Genomic DNA, 12365 nt, shown 5'->3' with positions numbered 1-12365 from the left:
AAATAATTGATTTTTTATTTAACGCTTGTGTTTGACAGAACTCCCTTGATAAAAGAGTTCTGCAGTTCCCAGTGGGACTGCCCTTGGTTAAATACAGAAATTAGATTGACCTCTGTTTGAAATATTTTTTATTTTTTAGTTATCGATTACCAGAAATCATTTTCTAGAATCAAACAAAAAAAAAATCACATATTTGATGAAAAACTGATTATGTTTTGAGGGTCGAAGGTAAACACGTTCAACAACTGCGATGTTGATTTATTGACAATTATAAAAACTAATTACATCACGATCATTCTTGAGACAATTATCCAATCAGAGGTCAGGATGAGCCCCACATTCAGGTCAGTCACTGTGTCTGATTGCTGGATGTTCTTAGCTTTTAGTCTGTCCCATCACTAAGAGTGCATTCTGCCAACTTTACCTTAAGGTTTACACTGTGAAGATGCTCTAAACATTCATTGATTAGATTGATCAGTAAAGAATAACCAAAATATGCTGCAACCCTAACAAACGGCAGCATCTTTATGGGATCTGCTGGTTGGAATATGAAATAAGCCGATAACTTAATGTTACAACCTTGTGGTCAGTTCTGAGTAAACATCCTTTAATCCTGCTGGGGCGCGACTGCCAGACGCCCGGGGACTCGTCTCTAGATATTAAGGATTAGTCTTTTGTTCATGTCTTTGGCCATAAGTGGTTCAAGAACGAAACAGGAGATAAGCCACTGTATCTCAAATGGCTGAAGAAGTTCTTGCTGGTTTAGACAAATACTGTTCGTGTGCATCTTTGAGAAGAGCTCATATTGTTTTGCCTGATCGTCGTAAGTTCCCAGATGTCGTCTTAACTCTCAAACGTGTCTCTTGTCATGTGTTTGCAGTAAGTGCTCAGAGGTCAGTTTGTACAAGTTTCTGTAATGACTTTCTTTCTGTTGTCGGTCTGTTTTATGGACAGGCTTCACCACTGTCTGTCATTTGTTGTTATACTGATGGAGATGTGGGTCTTGTATGCCTTGTAAATAGATTAGTCTCTTTAACTTTATGCGGGATGTGGGTTGTACAGACTATGCAGAGGGAATGTGGTGCAGTGCACTTTGAAGTATTTTAAAAGATTATGGCACATTTGGCCAAAATCTTGACGAGCAAGTAAACAAACACGTAAAGTTCTCAACATGATATTGAAATCAATGCTACAAAATGTTTATTGTTACTAATCTGACCTGGAGTCAGTCTCATATTTATTATTATATGGGTCAAATATGACAAAAGACTAAATTATTCTTACGCCTGGAGATATTAAAGCAGAAGTAAGTAATATATTGCTGGCTTTGGATTGAGTACCTCATCTTTTAGTGACATATTTGTTTTACTGTATTTACTAATTATTTAGAAAACAATGTGCTCTTTATCCACTATAATATCCTGGGATCAATGTGAGTTTGAATCTTTGTAAATCCGATAGCCTTCTCTGTAATACTTAAAGCAGTGCTAAGTAACTTGTTTACCTTAATAAATCCTTTTCATAGTCCTTATGGTGGTAATACAAGTGTTGATGGGATGATTGGAGGGTCTTTCTTCTCCCCGTAGTGTCTCTGGCCAGAAAACCACAATTGCAACTTCGCTGCGTACGGGTCGGAGCCACCAATACACACTAATAGAATCACGAAGAAGAAGCTAACAGGCTAACAGGCAAAGCTAACTGCGTTCTAGCGCCACTTTAAACAGTATTTACAGCCAAGTTTGAGTGAAAAAAACGATCCTCATTGTTTAATTGGATTTACAATATCCCTCTCTCCCTTTGCCTTTTCTGTCAGCGTAGTATTGACTCTCACAGACAATTAATGAGTAAAAAACCACAACATACTATGACACCTGCAGTGGCGCTTATGGCCTCTAGGGGCATGAGCTACTTAGTACTGCTTTAAGAGCTGACTATTGAAAATCTGCAACATGTCATCTCTGTTCAAGACTCTCTCCTCACATCATTGTGGAGGGGACAGTTTGCCTCTTCACTCAGAGAACCAGAGTTACAGCGTAACCCAAACATCATGCGGTTGCCTTGGTTTTATTTTGAATTGACTAAATTACCAAAATGACTACAGCTTGACATTAACACCAATAGAACGCTAGTAAACCACCTGTAGATGTCTATTTTGGTTATTAAAGGGGAGGCTGTTGAACATGAAGTGTCCCTTTAATGTCAAGCCCTGCAAATCTCCAATACTGGCACATTACATATGATAATAAGTTGTTTTTATTACAGACTCACAAAGCAACAACAACACAGCCTCTGGTGTTGTGAAGTGCTGTGCTTGACATTATCGCTGTACTTGACTATAGAGTGAGCTTCTATTGAGTATTCATTTTTTCTCACTTACTTCTCCTTTAACCAGGGCTATGTTACAGTAATCGAGGAGAGTGACGGTGGAGGTGTAGACTTTCCCTTTGTCTGTGCGGAGCTGAAGGCGTGTCTCGTCTCTACATTCCTGTCTGCATGTTTGGAAGCACTCGAAGGGCTTGTCTTCATGTATTTCTCAGATGCTTCTAGTTACGTATTACCTCTCTTAGACCTGTTTTAGCGGGACAAACGAAACTTAAAGCAGACGTAGATATGCTGGCATATTCTGTCAGGTTATAAACAATTTAAAGATGTCACTTCTTGTTGTAAATGTTTTCTTTTTTTACCTTTGCTAGAGGAGGGCCCGGTGATAAAGTGCCACTGTTCAACATGGCAGCTCAAGAGGGCCAGAGAACGTCTCACTTTTTATTATCAGTCGCGTCTCAAATGTTTCGCTGTGAGTCCTAGGAGTAAAATATGCTCAGGCTGTTTAATGTATTTGTCAGTTTGGTTAGGGATTAACAGTACTGTGCAAAGACTTTCATTTAATTTGAGAAAATGGCAATTATTATTAAAGATTTTCGTCTAGTTCATGTTGACCCATCAGTTATTCATCAAAAATTATGTAAATCTAAACACGATTTGTTCTATTTTTCTATCATTAACTAAATAAACCGTTGCCTACCCCTGCCTTACTGTATAATCCTATTGTCTACTGTGTCTACGATCACATTTTCTGTTTTTATACACTTTGCACAGTGCTGTACCTAGACTTAGACAGTGAAATAATGTCACGTTTGTCCAGGCGACTTCTTTCTGTCTAATTTTAGTCGTTTATTTTGTGTATGTTGCACTTGGTAACTCTTATACTCAGACAACTATATCTGACAACACTGATGTCTGTTTGATGATGAGAGCAGTAACACTATAGCCTGATTTACTGTACAATAAAGTAATTTCCACGGACTGGCTGTTTGTGTTAAATGCTTTTATAGAACAGAGTGGTGCTGTTGGTGGTAGATTGTTTATACACACACACACAGACACACACACACACACAGACAGCTGCCACTAGAGGGAGACACGTGTGTTCACAAAGTCATGATGAATTCTTTAAACACTGACAGTGCAGTGACATTTACCAGAGGGAGTGAGTCAACACTGTCCCTTTCACATCAACATGTCCAAAATTGTATCACATGTGTGGAGGCTTTGCATTTTGTCATTGCGGGTTTGCAGAATAATGTTACTGACAAAGCAATAGCAGAAGTGAAAATATTCTCAAGAATTATTATTTTTATTTTATTTTATTGATACACAGAACAAAGTTTTCGCAAAGCACATTGGCAGAGGAGAAATGCACAAGGGTGAGGGGTAATACACGTTTGGTTCTTGGGAGCATGAAGGGTTGTGCCTGGTGTGTGTGTTGAGTAGGTCCGAGGTACGGATGAGAAATTAAAAAAAAATAAAAGTGATTAAATAATCATGAATAACAAATCATAAGGTGAGTAAATGACAATAGTAACAAGAACTTAGTGATGATAATAAAAGTAAAGAAACAACAGTATAGAGGTAAAGGTAAAATTAAAAAATACAACAAAAAATTTAAGAAACAACAGCAAAACCATAGTTGTAATGTAGTTGTAATGGTATCAATAGCATATAATGTAGAACTAGTATACATATCTATAAAATTATATGGGGTCGAGGACCCTGGGGTCATTTTGTTATAATTATTATACTATATTATTATATATTAAATATAGTGTATACTACAAAATTATATATTTCATTATAATTTTATAATAAAATAAAATATACCCTCCTTTTTTCCCTCCTTTTTAGAGTTATTAGTTGCCTAGGGTTAACCCTAACTCTTTTAGGCAATACATGAATATGCAAAATAATAATAATAACATATTTTTACCCAAGCATCAAAACAACAAGGGTGAAAACGAAACAAAAAAGTGGCAAAAACATGGCAAATACACAACGGAAAAGCAACGGAAAACATGATGAAAAAGCCACAAAAGAGCAACAAAAAAGAGAAAAACCAAAAAACCAAAAAGTAAAATAAAAGCCAACAAAAAAGTGACAAAGGCGTTCCAGAAAATCAGCAGCAACACAACAAGAAACTGACAAAAGAGCATTAAAAAAGCTTCAACTATGACCTGTCGACAAAATGACAAAAACGTACAATCAGTTTTGTTTTGAGACGTTACACTGTTGCTCCTCCAGTCGAGAAGCTTTTAGATTAGGGTAAAGCCAAAGTGGAGAAAATGCGCTCGGTTAATGCGAGGGTTACGAGGTTAATAACACAATATGAGACACTCAAGTCCATTCCCATCTCCCAAAAGTAATCAAATACAGTACTTAAACAGCTAAAGCAGCAAATTCAAAATGTGTTTTCTTTATTAAACTGCTTCTGACATAACGTGCGTTTTATTTAGCTCTTCTCCAGTCTAGACTATACACTTTGAATGAATCCAGTGAATATTATGAATAACATCGCTGCAGTCCCTCGGCAACACTGGGAATGTAACAAAGGCACTCTAAATATGAGGTGTGGTGGAGTTCTTATGCACAGGTCACCGCTCTCTGCTCCGGTCGGACGTTAGCTGCATGTAGACACTTTCCTCTGACCTTGAGTTGGCTGGAGTTTAACCCCAGTAAAAGGGAGGGCAGTGATTTATACTGTACATCCCTGATACTGTGGTGTGGAGGAGCTGGTCTGGCTTCTTTAAGATGACGAGAGCAATGGGCTATTCACTCACCCGGAGTTCATCTCGGAAGTTTGTCTCTTATATGATACTTACATGACCTGCAATGTAGCAAAGTAAATACATGTAACAAAACATGGACAACAGTGTGACTTAATCATTTACAGAGTACTTTGAAAACTATATAAAGTGGGCTAATGACATAATAAAACATAATCAAAACACGGACAGATGGCTGAGGCTTGTGCTGCTAAAGAGCATGAAACCAGTCACAACAAAAACAAAATGACACAGTGTGAGGCGTGTTGGAAGCCAGTCTGAATGACAAGAGAATTCAGGTCAAGTGTCAACCTATGCTTTCAGTCAGTGCAGTATGTATTTAAGAAACATCAGTCAACAATGCGGCATTTTTGACCTAAATGGCAAGCCACGCATGGAATACCGAGTGAGAAAGAAGCCGCAGCAGAGCTTTACCTTTACCTTCTTCTCACGCTCGAACTGGCTACTGTAGTTGAACTTGGGTGCCCTTCATATTCATATTCAAAAAGTTGGCTGGGATATTATACTATGCAAATGGTTCTGAAACTCTTCACACCAATTGCATCCTTATTTGATCTTCCGAGTAGCACCAGGTCTGGAATATGATCAAATCAGAACAGACCAGACCTATACTAAAGAATGTTTAAACTTATGGTGCTTAATCCACATAACTTAATCATGAAATAACCTCTAATTAAACTGAACAAAATCTAATATTGCAGATGACCCTGAGCACTGGCAGTTTATTTCCCCCCTGAACTTATCCTTTTGATTGACAATACAGCACCTTTTCCTGACAAACTTATTTTTCCACTCCCCATTTCATTTTCATCTTTGCCCTCCTGCAAACATTCTCTGCAACTCAAGAAGGAATCTCGAGTTACAATAGGAAGTATGCGAGAGCACAAAAGGCCTTGACCCGAGAGATGGCAGCTCTGATACAAATGATACTACGTACGGGAGTGGTATAAATGTATCTGATCATTTCTGATGTAGCTGTGATGAGCCTGGTCTGTCACACGACTAATATACATAAAGGAGCTGTGAAATTTGGCACATAGGTTTGATCGAATGTGTGGCCTTTCCTCATCCTGTTAGACTTTGTCATTACTGTGTGAATCCTCAAAGGTCACGGCCTGGGTATTACTGTATGTGAGGGCCACGCGAGGCTATAGGACTGTCTTAAGTAAAATCTAAGACAATGCTTTTTGAATTTGAGGCACAGTGAGTATGATCAGGAGGAAAAAAGGGTTTGTGTGTGTGTTAGTCAAAGGGCAGAGTTCCATTGTAGACAAGAGTTCTTAGTCAGTCGTCTCAAGAGGCTTTGTCTGCCACTAATATCTAGACGGTTCCTTGAAGTTGTGGAACTAATGAGTCTGACGCACACCTGGTCATGACAACGGACAAGTAGATACTGGTACCATCAGCTCAGGGTAAACGGAGGGAGGCCACTGTCCCAGCAGAGATACCCAGGCATCCCTCCCCACTTCTGCACACTTCCGCCAGCTCTTCTGGGGGAATCCCAAGGCATTTCCAGGTTAGCTAAGAGACATAATCCCTCCAACGGGTCGCCCAGCCTTCTCCTGATGGGATGTTTTCGGAAATCCCTCAGGGAGGTGTGCAGGAGTTGTTGGTTTCCCAAACATTTCAGGTCATGACCCCCAAAATCACTCAACCAACAACTCAGGACCCCCTTCTGTAAAACATTATTCTCATTTATAATAATATAAGGTGCATAGCATTTTATCATCTGATGTAATGATGTTAGTTTGGATATTGTATTTTGATATCTGGCTTTATTTCGCTAAAAAATGCTGTTTTCAGTCAAAATACATTGAATTCCATGTCAGAAATGTAAATTTTTTTGTCTCAAAATCATCTTGCAACCCCCACCTCAGTGTCCAGCGACCCCCACTTTGGGAACCACTGCCATAGAGGCTATTGGACAACTTGAGAGGAACTCAGAATAAAGACTCTATAAGGTCAAACCCAAGCTCATTAGTTGCTGATGTCTTCATCTTAAAACATCCCAGGACCGATGACAGCTTTAGAACCTTTCCTTTGTAGGTTTAGTGTCTGGGCGTTTCCACACCTACTCAGAATAAACAGACAATGCACAGTGCTATATTTTTCTTCACCAGAGAGACAGCTACACGATTCAATTCTTCTACCAAATATAAAAAGGATAACCACAGGGGTCATAAAGTGACGGGTGTAGTTATGATGCAAACACCACTGTACTTAAGTCAAAGAGCACCTTTGACTTAAATACAGTGCATTACGTCTGGGCATGGTGCAAAGTAAGGACAGGTTACACAAGTTTAAACTTGAACCTTCTTGAATTTAACACTTAAAGAAAATAATCTTTGCATAATTGGTTCTTTACATATAAGTTGTCAACACACTATATCCTGGTAAATATTATCTAGATTTGGGGAAGACACAAACACATACAGTGGCTCAGATGACAGAGTGGGCTGTGTTATAATTGAAAGGTTGGCATTGTGTCCTTGGGCAAGACACTTCACCCATCTATCCTATAGGATAGATTACTTGCACATATATGTGCAAGTAATGTGTGAGTGGTTGGAGGCATAGATATACATAAAGGCTAGATGTCTTAAGGCAAAGTCACCTCCGGCATAACGGGCGGCCATCTTGCCACGGGGAAGCTTTCTGGCGAGCTCAAGTAAGTGAGTGATTAGCACGAACACAAATCTGAATGCTGGAACATGTTGAAATAAAGATTTTGTTTTTGTATTCATATGTAGTGCAGTGTCATACCTACATCTCTAAGGTTTTTAACAAACCAAACCGTTTGAAAATTGGTAGAAAATTGAGCAAGTTATGGTTATCTAAAAGTACATGCACCATAAAACACAGTGTTATGAGTGGGCGAGCTCCCTGTGGCAAGATGGCCGCCGTGGCCAGCAGCGCATATGAGACATCTAGCCTTTATATATATCTATGGTTGGAGGGGCCTGTTTGCCTAGCAGCAGATAGAGCGGTCATCTCATGATTGGAAGGTCGAGGGTTTAAATCCTACACTGCTGTGTCACTTCACCCACCTTGCCTCCAGTGTCTACGCACATTGGTGTATGAATGAGTATGAATGGGTGGGTGGAACTTGGATGTAAATCGCTTTGGATAAAAGTGCTAGAAAGGGTTGAGACCATTTATCATTTGTATGAAGTGAATGATAACTCAGCGACACATAAACTTCCACAACAAAAGGGTAAAAAAAAAAAAAGAAATCTTACACTTCTCCCCTTTAATTTGCAAGCCTGTGAAATCCTGTATTTGTGAATTTCATTATATCACTGTCAGCAAAGGTTAACCACATTTTTCCCAGGAGTATATGTAGCGCCACAACAAACCCTATCCTCCTCGGGCCACATTACGCCACCATCCCAGTGCCCCCTCCCCATGAGAAAAGCCCGGTATTGTTCTGGGGAAAGACGATACCGCGGTCATGTCAAGCGAGCGTTTGTACAGTGAACCTCGCGAAGCAGAACGGACAGGAACAGGATTCGTGCCTCAGTTTCGCGTTACATAAACATCTTAGAGGCTGCACTGGAAAAGCTCTGCAGCTTCCTGAGCTCTGTGTTCCCACTGGTTTTGAAGATGACACACGATACAGGAAGCCGACTTGTCCAAAGCTGTGCAGAGAATGACAAAGGTTTGAGCAAAAATTCACCCTCCCAAATGCTACTTAGCTCTATTCTTCTGAAATATGTGATACCCCACAGTTTGCCTTACTTCCCGTACAGAATAGGAAGAAAGCCAGCCAACTTATCTAACTCAGAGATTGTGCAAACATGTTACAATCTTTCTGAACTGACAGATTTCCCAGCACCATGAGCAGTTTTAGATGAAGTCATGGGTATGTCAGCTCTTCCTGTGTGAAAACCTTAAGACATATCTGGACTCTCCATCTGCCCTGCAGTGAGATGGATGTTTTATCTAATCGCTGCCACAACAGTTTACCTGTCTCCATGGCTCGGACAAAAAGGCCCAACCCACGGCAATAACGCTAACCTGCCCCACCTTCATAGACAGCTGGGAGAAGAGAAGTGATTCATGTGGTCAATAATGCTCATCACTATTGTCACCTCGGGCTGTAACTCTGCGATATTAACATACCTATTAAATAGCTTTCACTTCAATGACTGGCTGGAGCCTCAATGTACTAGAAAGTCATTTAGAGAAGCCACCATTGTGTAAAGTAAATAACAGTTTGGTGTGTCTGGGAACTCCCTGCACAGACTTTCAACGTTCAAAGATATGAAAGCTATTTATAAACACAGAGGGAAAGGCCTAGAACAGACACAATGTTTCACTCAAACTCATTATAAGGCTGGTGTCCTTGCATACTTGCTACTGCTTCAAAGTTTTTTGTCCCGTGCATCCATCAGACTCTACAGCAGGGGTGTCCAAACCTTTTTCATTGAGGGCTGTTTGTTGAAATGTACAGCACGGGTAGCCACAGATTAGTGGTCAAACATTACACTACAGGTGCTATTAAGAGAGAGATTAAAGCGTTCTCCACATCTTAGTTTAGGCCTGGAGCAATAATGACAGCTCTGTTCCAGGATTTAATGTTTTGAGGTTGTAAAAAGTACAATCTCTGGCGTTGTGTGCCAATTCAATAAAGTTCAAAGACTTTATACTCCCTTCCCTGACCTCCCAACTTCTGCTTTGAAAAACTGTCATCCACCTCCTGCAAAGACACAGCCCCCATTGTGCATATATCATAAACATATTTTATGAAAGATTTTTGCTCAAAAGTTTAGGTTTGAATTCACCCGTGCTGTACTGTGTTGGAATTTGCAATAAAGCCGACTTTGATCTTCGACTCATAAGTTGGTACCTATATTTTGCCAACATAAAGTGTCCACTAGGACAAGGATTCTCAACTGGTGGGTTGGGACCCAAAAGTGGGTCGTGGCACCATTTTCAGTCGGCCACAAGCCTATTCGGGGAAAGAAAAATCAATATTTTTCATCTGAAACTGCATGGAAACTCTACCAAAGTCTGTCACAATGGATGTTATTGGGTTGTTTTGATCATAATTTTACTCTTAAAGGCAAATCTATTATTTGTTCAATAAAAATGTGTGGAAAATAGTATTATTTTTTGTCCAATATAGGACAAACTACATTTTTATTTGGGTCACGGCTTGTCATCCTAAGGTAATGGTGGGTCCAGAAGCCATACCACTTGAGAACCACTGCACTAGGGAATAGATGTAATGATCAACAGTGAATATATTAATAATTCAGGGAAGGAGGGGCGAGTTAGGTATTCACTGAGTCAATAGATTTCAGTCTATGATCATTTTGAGATCCATATGACTTAACTATTGATACATATTGGTAAAATTCTCTGTCTGGAGTTCTTTGTCTTTGACTGAAGTTGCGGACAATTCACACTGATAGGACTATGTTTTTTACTTTTGAGTTGCTGATCTAGATTGGACACTAGTATAAGTATGTTTTCTGCAGGATATTCAGGTCATAAAAAGTCAAGATTACGTCACTATGTTCAGCTCCTTAATGCATTGAGAAATATGTGGAAAAAGATGTAATATAAATGTAAATTCTTGCAGAAACTCATATTTGGCTGGTGAAAGTAGCCTAAAGCTGTGTGTAACCTTTACCTAATTTGTTACCTAATTCTTACATGATAGGCCCGTTCCTTTTGATTGATGAGATGCTGAAATGAAAAACGCCCCAAAAATTGGATTTTCACAACATTTATTTATATAAAAAGTTATATTAAGACTTTAGATTCTCACTGTGCAAATAGTTAGTCCGCAAAAGATCAGGAACTGTATAGAGCATTTTACAGATTCTCAAAACATTTGTTAAATCTAAATACTATGTTGTTATTATCCCTTTTACAAAATCAACATTCTGCCTGTTTAAAGGGTGGCTAGCAAATCAGCTTATATTCTTAACATTAAATCTTCAAACACAGAAGTACATTCAAAGTGTTATTTAGCACGTTGCCTCAGTAGCATAAACCGACTTATAGTAAGCATCATTTCTTAAGCTCAACTTCTTACAGTAGTTTGATCATTAGAACAACAGCTTTCTCACAAAACCATGCAGCTATATGTTGAACAGCGACAATATTGGCAAAGCCTCGATCAACTTTGTACATCCAACCAACAGTACTGTGCAAAAGTGTTAGCGATGTGTGGAAACGCTGTTAATAAGTGTATTATCTATCAATTAAAATGTCAGAAACACTTAATACAGCAAAAATCTATTGTGCTTTGATCTAGGAGTGTTTACAGAGGTTTAGTATCTTTTTGAGATACAGGTTTCATTAAAAGAGTTAAGTATTTAAAGGCACACTGCGTAACATTTTGGATTAAAAAATGTATTTGGATGAGGACCTAACCTACTTAAATCTAAAATATAGATACAGAAGCCACGGCATCTCTGGAATAGCCCACATATGGTCATGTTTGAAAACAGTTAAGGGGGAAAACAATTTGGAGAAAAATCTAATAACAAATGCTGAATTATGAATATAGTTTTCTACTAAATAAGGATACAAAGACATGGAGAGGAGCAAAGTGGTTCAACATCCCATAAATACATAAATGACGGAGAATGCTAACATGATGCTTCAAGTTAGCATCGTGCTAATGCTAAGGCAAGCTAGCACTAGCTACGACTGCCGTTATTTCACTCCTACTGAAAAATCTGCTGTGAATAAACATCCATATGGACCCGATTTAGACTTGACTTTATTTGTATGTGATAAATAAGTTTATATTTTGCCAGAAAATGGCTAAAAAGAGTGTGTTTCCCATAAGATTCTGTTTTGTCTAGGCCATGTCCCCTTCTATGACGCGATGCCATCTGTATCTATGGCTGCCTTTAGTCAACATCTCCATGGAGACGAGGTGGAGACGTCCCACTCCCGGTAAAGTTTACAGTCAGGTCTAGGGAAACACACATTTGTTTGGACTTTGTTGGATTTTCCAACTATAACAATATCTGTAATAAAATAAAATGCTTGTATTTTATTCTACTTATTGGGTGAAATGTTAGGCAGTGTGGCTTTAAAGTACAACATTAAAAATAACCTTTTGTTCCCCTGTGAGCTCTATGCTTTCACAAAATGAAAACAGCAGAAAGTTACTTGGACAGCTACTGTAGTAGCCAAGATAATGTTTCAACACAAAGAAAGAAAACTAAGTTAGTTGATCTTAATTTCTCTTTACTGTATCTACTTAAATGTTTGCAGATTGTG

This window comes from Gobius niger (genome assembly GCF_951799975.1).
Source record: "Gobius niger genome assembly, chromosome: 18".
Lineage (NCBI taxonomy): Eukaryota > Metazoa > Chordata > Actinopteri > Gobiiformes > Gobiidae > Gobius > Gobius niger.
The sequence above is the reverse complement of the archived record's forward strand: the minus strand, read 5'-3'. Positions refer to the sequence as shown.